Source organism: Chlorocebus sabaeus, chromosome 17, assembly GCF_047675955.1.
Source record: "Chlorocebus sabaeus isolate Y175 chromosome 17, mChlSab1.0.hap1, whole genome shotgun sequence".
Taxonomy (NCBI): Eukaryota; Metazoa; Chordata; class Mammalia; order Primates; family Cercopithecidae; genus Chlorocebus; species Chlorocebus sabaeus.
The window spans coordinates 24,941,545-24,952,038 of record NC_132920.1 but is presented as its reverse complement, the minus strand read 5'-3'; the positions used below and the strand labels follow the sequence as shown (position 1 = coordinate 24,952,038).

Sequence of the window (10,494 nt, the reverse complement as noted above, 5' to 3'; positions counted from 1 at the left end):
ATAAATGTCTATTCAAACTCTTTTTTTTTTTTTTTGTTTTTGAAATGGAGTCTCGCTCTGTTGCCCAGGGTGGAGTGCAGTGGCGCGATCTCGGCTCACTGCAAACTCCGCCTCCCGGGTTCACACCATTCTCCTGCCTCAGCCTCCCCAGTAGCTGGGGCTACAGGTGCCCGCCACCACGCCCGGCTAATTTTGTTGTATTTTTAGTAGAGACGGGGTTTCACCATGTTCGCCAGGATGGTCTCGATCTCCTGACCTCGTGATCCGCCCGCCTCGGCCTCCCAAAGTGCTGGGATTACAGGCGTGAGCCACTGCGCCCGGCCTCAAACTCTTTGCCCATTAAAAAAATTTGGTTATTTGTCTTTTTATTGTTCGTTTTAAGAGTTCTCTATATATTCTGGACACAAGCCCCTTATCAGATATATGATTTGCAGAGATTTTCTTCCATTCTGTGAATTTTCTCCTCATTTCTTAATAGTGTCTTCAAAAGTTTTGATTTTTATGATGTCCAACATCTATTTTGTATTTTGTATTTTGTCACTTATGCTTTTACTGTCATGTCTAGGAAATCATTACATAATGCCAGATCACACAGAATTACTCCTGCATTTTCTTTTCTTTTTTTTTTTTTTTTTTTTTTTTTTTTTGGTGAGACAGAGATTTTCCCTTGTTGCCCAGGCTGGAGTGCGATGGTGCGATCTTGGCTCACATCCCATCCTCCTCCTCCCAGGTTCAAGCGATTCTCCTGCCTCAGCCTCTCGAGTAGCTGGGATTACAGGTATGTGCCACCACACCTGGCTAATTTTGTATTTTTAGTAGAGACGGGGTTTCACTGTGTTGCCCAGGCTGATCTCGAACTCCTGACCTCAAGTGATTCACCCGCCTTGGCCCCCCAAAGTGCTGGGGTTACAGGCGTGAGCCACTGTGCCCGGCCTTACTCCTGCATTTTCTTCTAAGAGTTTTACAGTTTCAGCTTTGACATTTGGGTCTACGGTCCATTTTTAGCTAGTATTTGTATTTGTCTACGGTGTGAGACAGGGCCATGCAGTCCATTTTTAATAGTTAAGAACTTGCTTCTTTCACTTATGTTCCAGCCTGTGCTTTATTAAAGAACATAAAAATATGAGAATGTAATCCCAAGAAACAATAAGCTTTGCTTGGATTCTCGATGTAATACCATCCAATTCCCTTCACACATTATAGTGTAACACAGGCCAACTAGATAAAGTTTTCCATTGTGGAAGAGCAGACTAAACTGTGGTTTGATGACTATGTGACATATTCTAGAGTTCAGATACAAGATCCAAAATAACGTGGCAGTGATGCCTGGAGCCCTGGCCATCCCCGTGTCATCCCCAGTGTCTCACCAGAAGACTGGATCCTGGGAAACTGCTCCTCCTGGAGACTTCCTTTTGATTACAATGCACACACGTATATGTACACATTATATACATGCACACACATATATACCTATATGTACATATACATATGTGTATGTATATATAAACCCAATTCCTAATTTTTGAAATTTATCAAATGTTAAAACATGTAACCACCATTTCTGTTGGCATCCCTAGACTCCCTCCACTGCCCCATTGCCAAATTTTTCTTTTCCAATGAGTCATTGTAAAAAAAATTTTTTTTCATAGATTCTGTAGATGAAAAAGTGAAGAACAGGATGAAGTAACATGCGAAGATATCTGAAAGCAGAAGATATAAGGGACAGACTCAAGCAGGGTCCCAACTGGAGAGAACAAGCTTTCCCAACCACCCTGGCAGAGAAGCCCTTCTTTATCTGTGTCCCTATGCTACTTGCACACACTTCTAGTGTAGCATGCACTGGGATCATTTGTTGGCAGTGGTGTCTTCCCCTGCAACCTATATGCTCCTCAAAGGCAAGAAGTCCATCTTATTTATTTTTGTATCTCATCCTGTCTAGTGTCCCTTGTGGCACCAGAGACCTAGCAAGCACTAAAAAAATGCTGGCTTAATAAACGTTTACAGAGCGTAAGTGGAAGGAAATCTTTTCTTTCCTGTTTGCCCGAATAATATAGGATCTATAGCACAGGCTCCTACTTATAAAGCCCATAGAAATCCTGGTGCTCCCATAGCCCAATCCTAGTATAGAGTTCTAGTCAAAAAATGCCATCTAGCAAGAAAAAGTAATTTAAAAAAATTCTAATTTCCACTTGAATCTCTTGAAGGACACTGTCTTAGTTCATTTTGTTTTGCTCTAAAGGAAAAGCTGAGTCTGTGTAATCTGTCAAGTAAAGAGGCTTATTTGGCTCGTGCTTCTGCAGGCTGTACATGAAGCCTCGCACCAGCACCTGCATCTGGTGAAGTCTTGCTGGTCAGACTGCTTCCGCTCAAGGCAGGAGGTGATGGGAAGCCAGCTCTGTAGAGCTCACAGGGTGAGAGAGGAGGAAAGCGGGAGGGAGGAGGGCCAGGCTCTTTCTAACAACCAGCTCTGGTGGGAAGAAGGGACTAATACAGGGTTGATTCAATCATCCCCAGGGAGGGCACGAGACTGTTCATGAGGGATCTGTCCCAACGGCCAAACACCCCCATTAGGCCCCACCTCCAACATTAGGATTAAATTTTTTTTTTTTTGAGACGGAGTCTCGCTGTGTCGCCCAGGCTGGAGTGCAGTGGCCGGATCTCAGCTCACTGCAAGCTCCGCCTCCCGGGTTTACGCCATTCTCCTGCCTCAGCCTCCTGAGTAGCTGGGACTACAGGTGCCCGCCACCTCGCCCGGCTAGTTTTTTGTATTTTTTTTAGTAGAGACGGGGTTTCACCGTGTTAGCCAGGATGGTCTTGATCTCCTGACCTCGTGATCCACCCGTCTCGGCCTGGGATTAAATTTTAACCTGAGGTTAATGGGGGACAAACATTCAAACTATAGCAAACATTAAAAAGAATTAAACTCATAACCTACTATAACATCTGTAAACATGTTCCGTTTGCTTCCTCTCCAGTTTTCTCTTATCTTGAAGCTCTTCTTGATCCTCTCTCTCTCTCTCTGAACTGCTTCCTCCTAACTCTCTCCTGGAAGTTCTTCTGGGCACTCCATTCTCCCATGCTCTCCTGCCTCATGCCTCACCACAGGGCCTTTCCTGCTGGCCACAAAACCCACCTGGCCCAGGACAGTAGAAGGCTGTGTGGCCTCTTTGCTTGGAGATAGTTGGGTCCCCACCTCCACCCACAGGAAGTATAGTTTTTTCCTTATCCTGCTTTTCTCCCAAAAAAAAAAAAAAATCTAAATAATTTCTGGAATTCTATTCTTTGTTAATATTACTTGTTATCTCATGAGTTAGATAGACTTTATGAGAGACCTTGAAACTTGGCCACCATTTAAAACATGGTTTCTGTGGGAAAGACTACCATACGGAACAGCTGATTTACAAGCCAACTTTTGGAATACAACTTATTCATAAGCTGGGAGCCATCTGGGTGGTAACTAGCTTTGTGGTTTCTTACTCTTCTTTTGGTTTCATGGTTTTGAATGAGGTTTGGTCAAAGTTAAAATGGAGGAAACATTTCCTACTAATTCATTGGTATTTTCGTGAACCTTGGAATCTGGCAGAAGTAAATATTTCTGGAGAAATATGGACTTCAGAATCATAAGATCATTTCTAAGGGATTTCTCTTGTTTAATCGACCAAATTAACATCTCAGGCTGGAGTATTTAGGATTGAGTTACTAGAAAGAGAAAAGTAAATTCAGAGAAATTGTTAATCAAGATAAATGTTGAAAGGCGGAGAAGCAAGAGATAAAGAACACTGCATTCTGTCTGACTTGCTTACAGAAGCAGGTCTTCTCTTGTTTTTGACACTGGTCTTAGTAAGCTCCTCTTCCCTTTGTGCTCCCTACTGCTAGGGGCATACCTTTCCCCATGAGACCAACATCACTCGCCCATGCTTTTGAAGCCAAGAGCAGCGGGATGCCACCAGCAAGACCCTGCATCAATCAGAGCTCCAGTCCCTGCTTTTGTTGCCTTCTCTGAGGTGAGGCAGCAGTAAAGCATGGACCAGAGTCATCCTGCATCAGTGTCCTGGCTCCATCCCTAACAAGCTGCATGAGCTCAAGCAAGCTATTGACCTCTCCCTGCTTAGTTTCCCAACAAACCAAGCGGAAAGTAGCACCTGCTGAATTGCCAAGAACAGTGCTTCTCAACCCAGGCACTTCCCTAGAGGGAACGGCAGGTGACCCACAAATGCCGACAGCTCCCCCAGAATCATCATCTTGCCTATGTCCTCACCAAATTTCCTCGGCACCCTGACCAATTTCTACCACTTTTACTCTCTCTCTCTCTTTTTTTTTTTTTTTTTTTCATTTGAGATGGAGTCTTGCTCTCTCTCCCAGACTGGAGTGCAATGGTGCGATCTCGGCTCACTGCAATCTTCACTTCCCAGGTTCAAGCGATTCTCCTGTCTCAGCCTCCCAAGTAGCTGGGATTACGGGCACCCGCCCCCACGCCCAGCTAATGTTTGTATTTTTAGTAGAGACAGGGTTTCACCATGTTGGCCAGGCTGGTCTCGAACTCCTGACCTCAGGTGATCCACCTGCCTCGGCCTCCCAAAGTACTGGGATTGCAGGCGTGAGCCACCATGCCCGGTCACCACTTTTATTCTTGGAGCAGATGTTAGAGAGGCCACTTTCTTTGGAAATCGTCTCCTGCTCCCTTTCATATCTGAAATCTCTTATTGTATTGGTGTCTTATTGCTACTGTAACAAATTACCCAAAATGTAGTGACTTAAAACAGCATGATTTTGTTATGTTTTATAGTCCAGAAGTCCAAGTCTTATAGGCCAGAAGTCCAAAATGGATCTTACCAGGCTTAACTCAAAGGCTGCATTCCCCTGAAGGCTCTAGGGGAGCCTGTTTCCTTGCCTTTTCCAGCTTCTAGAGCCACCTTTGCTTGTGGCCACAGCATTTCAGCCTTTGTCTCTGTCCTCACATCTCTTTCTCTGACTGACCCCTCTTATGGGGACTGTTTTGAGTACATTAGGCCCTCCTGCATGATCCAGGGCCATCTCCCCATCTCAAGACCCTTAACTTGGCTGGGCACGGTGGCTCACACCTGTAATCCCAGCACTTTGGGAGGCCGAGGCAGGCGGATCATGCGGTCAGGAGTTCGAGACCAGTCTGACCACCATGGTCGAAAAAAAAAACCCTTAACTCAATTCCATCTGCAAAGTCCCTTTTACCATGCAGTTCTAGAGACTAGCACGTGGATGTGTTTGGGGGACCATCATTCAGCTACCATGCATGTCTTGGCATCACAGTAAAAAATGAGGCAGATTCTTAGTACTGAGTTTAAGAAAAATAACAATAACGAGGCAGAAAGAGTTCCATTTGACATTTCCATTGGAGGTATTTCCAGTGTTTCCAGCATCGGTTGCCTGGGATGATGCCACTAAACATGATAGGAAATTGAGGTCGGGGCAAACTAGGGGTGGGGGCTGGTGTGACTACAGCGTGCTTATTTGTTGGTATGTTGTATTTGAGGTCCCTCCAGGAGATCAATGTGGAAATGTCTACAGCAGTTGGAAGAACAGGTCTGCAGCCCGGGAGAAAAGCCTGGGCATGGATGGAAATGTGGAGTCATTGACAAACGATACAGTTGAAGCCGTGGGGGTGCCTAAGATCACCGAGAAGGAAGATGGGGAGGGCAGGGAGGAAGCGCCAGGAGTGCAAGGTGTCTGGGGAAGAAGAGTAAGGTCAGAAAGCATAGGACTTTTAGAGAGACCAAAGGAAAATGAAGAATAATTATAAAAATAATAATATCCTGCATATTGGTAAAGTGAAACTTCATTTGATCGTATCTTGCTTATTACGTACATAAGGGAAACCCACTCATTTTATTTATGGTTACATTTTTCAGTATGTCACATTTACAAAACTGACCAAGTGAGGATTTGTTGTAATATTGAGCGCCCATGGTGGACCAGGCAGTGTCAGTGATGAGGATATGAAAATGAATCAGCAGGGCCTTTGTGCTTACTTATTCGACCCACAGGATAAGACCAAGAATATCAGAGAAGTAACCTCCTCTGAGAAGCAGACCACTACTCTGGTGGACAAGGAGATCCAGCTTACCGTGTAGACACAGAATATCCTCTGTTCATGGTATTTGCCTTTAATAGCTTTTTCTTTATCTATTGAAGATGTTAAGATACTGGCTCTTCTCTCCAGTATTAAGAAGACTAATAATAATAATAATAATAAAAGTCCATGTCACCATAGCCAAAACAGAAAAGAGAGCAGAAACTTGGTGAAGTTAATCAAATAATTGCTGCAGGCCCTTGGCTATGGAGAACTCTCCCTGCTTTTAGTTGAGCAAGAGAGCCTCTCAGAGCCTGGCACTGGGATTCACACAGCGTTCTGTTCCAGGGCCACAGGGTCCCAGCAGCAGCACCACACAGCATTTGAGCTCCAGCTCCTCTAGGCTTTCAGCCATGGCACCCTTTGTTTATTTTTCCCCAAAGCAAAGTGCTGCCTGGCAGCTGAAAAGAGTGCATGTTTCCTCCTTCTCAACCCGGCTTCTTATATAGCTGTGCTATATTTGGCAGCTCAATCTTACTTCCTGTTCAAAATGCTTCCTCTTCCTGTGGGTAGAATTCTCAGAACTCTCGTGGCTCTGGTAGGTGTTATCAAAAACTTGTGCAAGGCCACTTGGTGGTATAGTCTGTGCTCCACAGAGCCACCTCCTAGCTCAGTGACTCACCTGTGCCTGGAGGACACAGGGGGTGCACTCTTTAAGAAGGAACAGAGAGTTCCAGGACACCTCTCACTTGAATTGTGATGAAGGTTTATTAATGAACAAAAAGCAGAGGGAGATTGGAATTTGTGGGGATGAGGTGGCGAGAGAGGTTTGAAAAGGCAGATGAGACTTTAAGGCCCAAAGACAAATACAATTTATTCCTCAAAGAAAAAGTAGTAATTATTTGTTTAAGATCTATCTTCCCCTGTAGGCTGTAAGAATCATGAGAACCATGAGAGGCCATGCCATTTTTTGTGCATTGTTTTAACTCTAGTATAGTGCTGGCTGGTGTTACAGTCGGTGCTCAATTAATATCTATTGAACAAACGAATAAATGAATGAATGAAGGCAGAAAGAGGCATGAGCATTGAAAAGTAATCCTTTAAAAACTTATGTTGGTATACGGAAAGAGAAAGAAAAACTGTATATATGTTAATAGTGTTTATTTCTGAGTGGAGGGATTAGAGAGTATTCTAATGGTTTTCCTTTTATGATTTTCTGTTATAGTCTCATTTTCCTATAATTATTTCTCATGCTTGTTTAATAGAAATATTTTAAAGTAAGGATTCAAAATTTAAAAAGCCTGGAAGGAAATATATAACTTTAGAGCAGCTTTTGTGCTGGGCATAAAATTGTAGAGTTTTATTTTATTTTCTGAATGTTCTATTGCTTTCATCATCTGAGAACACTTTTGAAATGAACAAGTTAGTTAGTCACCATGGCAAGAGAGCACTATTGTAGGAGGGCTGGGATCCCAGAACTCAGTGATCATGAAGAAAATGTCAAGTTAAAGAGAAGAAGGTGATGTATATAACGGCCTATCTTTTGAGATATATATATATATATATATATATATATCCATAGGAATTTTATTTTTGAAATGCCCCTTGGAAACACCTGTCACATTCACCAGAAGCTAAATTGGTCCTGCATAATTTCTTCATTCCCACTTCTGAGAGGCTATGTCTCTGACTTTGTTCACAGTTAAGGATAATTTTTTTTTCATTGACTAAGATGAGACATAGATTTCTTACGCTTCTTTCAAATGAAAGCGTATAAACACCAGCTATTTGGGGATATTTTACAATTGCACAGATAGGAAAATCAGAACACAAAATATCATTGTTGTATAGATGCTCTGCAGACCTGTGCAGGTGGCTCTATGACACTTACGGATTAATGGGGAGTTTTGTCTAATAAATTGATTTGTAGTCTGATGGAGAAACGCTTTGAGCTGTATTTGGTTTGATTAAGGTGGAACCTAGGTTAGACTACAGACAACCCGGTCTACAGACAACCTGGTCAGAGTCAGCCTCCTAGATAAAAACCCCAGGGCCTCCTTCAACCTCTGGTGACCAGAACAGTGTGAAGTGTTACTGCAGCAGTAACCACTCCAATCCTATTAGCTCTACCAGATAGGGAAATAGGCAGGGAAATTCTCCTGGTGCAAAGCTATCAGCTGTAGCTCAAGGGTTAATTACTACCATGATGTTGGGGATAATAGAATGGATGACACAGCAGAGTGTGTGTGGTCTGTGTGTGTTTGTGTGTGTAGGCTATTTGAATACATTTGGGGTACTAGCTTTTGATTCAGACCGTAACATATTTGGATGGTTGGAAATAAAACAACAGGGAATTAAAATGTGAGAATACTAAAGCACCTTAAGGAAGGAACTGGAAAAATGTCTCCCTTCAAAGACAGCAGATTTACATGCACACATGTGCGCATGCACGCACGCGCACACGCACGCACACACACACACAAACTAAGTGCCAGTAAAAAAAAAAAAAAAAAAAAAAAAAAGCATGACTTCTCTCCAAAAACAACCCACACAAACTCTAGAAGGGCATCCTTCAATGTTCTGCCTCCACTCCAGGACAAATGGTCCCTCAGCAGCCGCTTGCATAAGGGGATCTCTCTGATTGGCTTGCTGAGCAGGGATACCTGGCTCCTCGAGTCCTGATGTTGGCTACCATCAAATCAGTGCTGTTTGTGGGCGCTCATCTCCCTTCTTGGCAGGAGAAAACCTGGAGAGGAGGCTACAGGGTGGAGAAAAATCCAGTACAGGGGGTGAATGGTGAACATAAAGGAGAAGCTGTTACCCTCTCCAGGCCAAAGAGAACTGCTGTAGAAACGCTACGCTGTGACCAAGCAGCAGGGATTATGAGGTGTACAGAGACATTTTTTTAACTTGCATCTGATTGTGTGATATTTAGTTACATGACTTTGGTGGTCTAAAGCCTGTCTGTGCTTTGTTCTTTTTTTCCGTATCCATCCTTCAACAACCGGATCCTATCAGTTATTCCATTTTAATTTCCATCTTTCACTGAGTTTCAGTATCACTGTGGTTTGTAGGTATTTTAGCCAGATTTAGTGCTTTTTTGTGATATTCAGAAACTGTCTATAAGTCTCAGGAAGCTAAGACAATGAACACATCACAACCATAATTTCCCTTGGCTTGGTTCTACTCAGTTATTCCTTTTCACTTTGTGCTGCTTAAATCCCCATCCAGATGCACTATTGTGTGTTTAGGACATATAAAATACCACTGGAGCTGCTTCTATTTGTACTTTATTCACACAGTGACATGACACATGAAAGAAGAGTGGTAAATGGTCATAACTGAACTGGGGTCAGATTTATTAGACTATTTTTAACATACAAATTCAAAAATAGTATTTGAATAAACAAGTATCTAAAATTTGCACTTACCTGTTGGAAAAGCCAAGACTGGAGCACATTCTACTGAAAGCATTAAAATGTTAGGCTTGGAATAAGGGGTAACACTACCTTTAAAGGAGATTATAGGCCAGGCATGGCAGCTCATGCCTGTAATCCCAGCACTTTGGGAGGCCAAGGTGGGCAGATTGCTTGAGCCCAGAAGGTGGAGACCAGCCTGGGCAACGTAGTAAGACCCCGTCTCCACAAAAAAAATAGAAAAATTAGCCAGGTGTGGTGGTGCACACATGTAGCCCCAGCTACTTGGGAGGCTGAGGTGCAAGGATCACTAGAGCCCAGGGAGGCTGAGGCTACACTGAGACACTACTGTGCCACTGCACTCCAGTCTGGGCAACAGAATGAGATCCTGTCTCGAAAAGAAAAAAAAGGAGATGATAATAATAATAATATGTTAATTCTGAAAAACTGATAATTTATGTAGACCTCTTTCAAAGAGAAAAGAGTTAAATAAAAATAAATCTTGAGATACCTGTTACCCAATGATACTCTCAAAGGCTGAAGTCAAAATATGTTTTCTGCATTTTCTTCCATGATTGCTGAATGGTTTTGTGTTTTAGGAATGCATGTTCCGAGAAAGGTTATTGAGAAAGTTTTAAAGATTCAACCTATGTAAATGGTTGAGAAGTGATTCACCAATCTTTTCTTTCTACAATCTAATCTGCCTGGTAAAAATAAAAGTAAATTGTAAACATGTTTTATAAGACCTGTTCCTTGCTTTAACCATAAAATGTTCCACGGAATATAAAACATAAAAATTTTCCATGTTTTAACTGTAAAAAAATTCACAGGAGCTGCAACCCATATGAACTTGTCTTAAATCACTTTTGTACTTGGATCTTTTGCAAATTGCAGAAGGCACATTGCTGGCTGCAACTTTGGATAAACCACGCATTCCATTTCAAGATGGCTGTTTAATCTTTCTCAGACTTGACAATGCTCAGGCAATTCTCACCATGACGTTCATTCATCTCAGGCTGCCACTTTCCTGTG

The 10,494-nt window shown here is 42.7% G+C and overlaps 1 protein-coding gene across 2 annotated transcripts in view; it reads left to right on the top strand.

Annotated features, from left to right (window-relative positions):
* The window catches only part of RIPOR2 (RHO family interacting cell polarization regulator 2), a 244,298-nt gene that overhangs the window by 31,217 nt on the left and 202,587 nt on the right, over window positions 1–10,494 (top strand). The window lies entirely within an intron of this gene.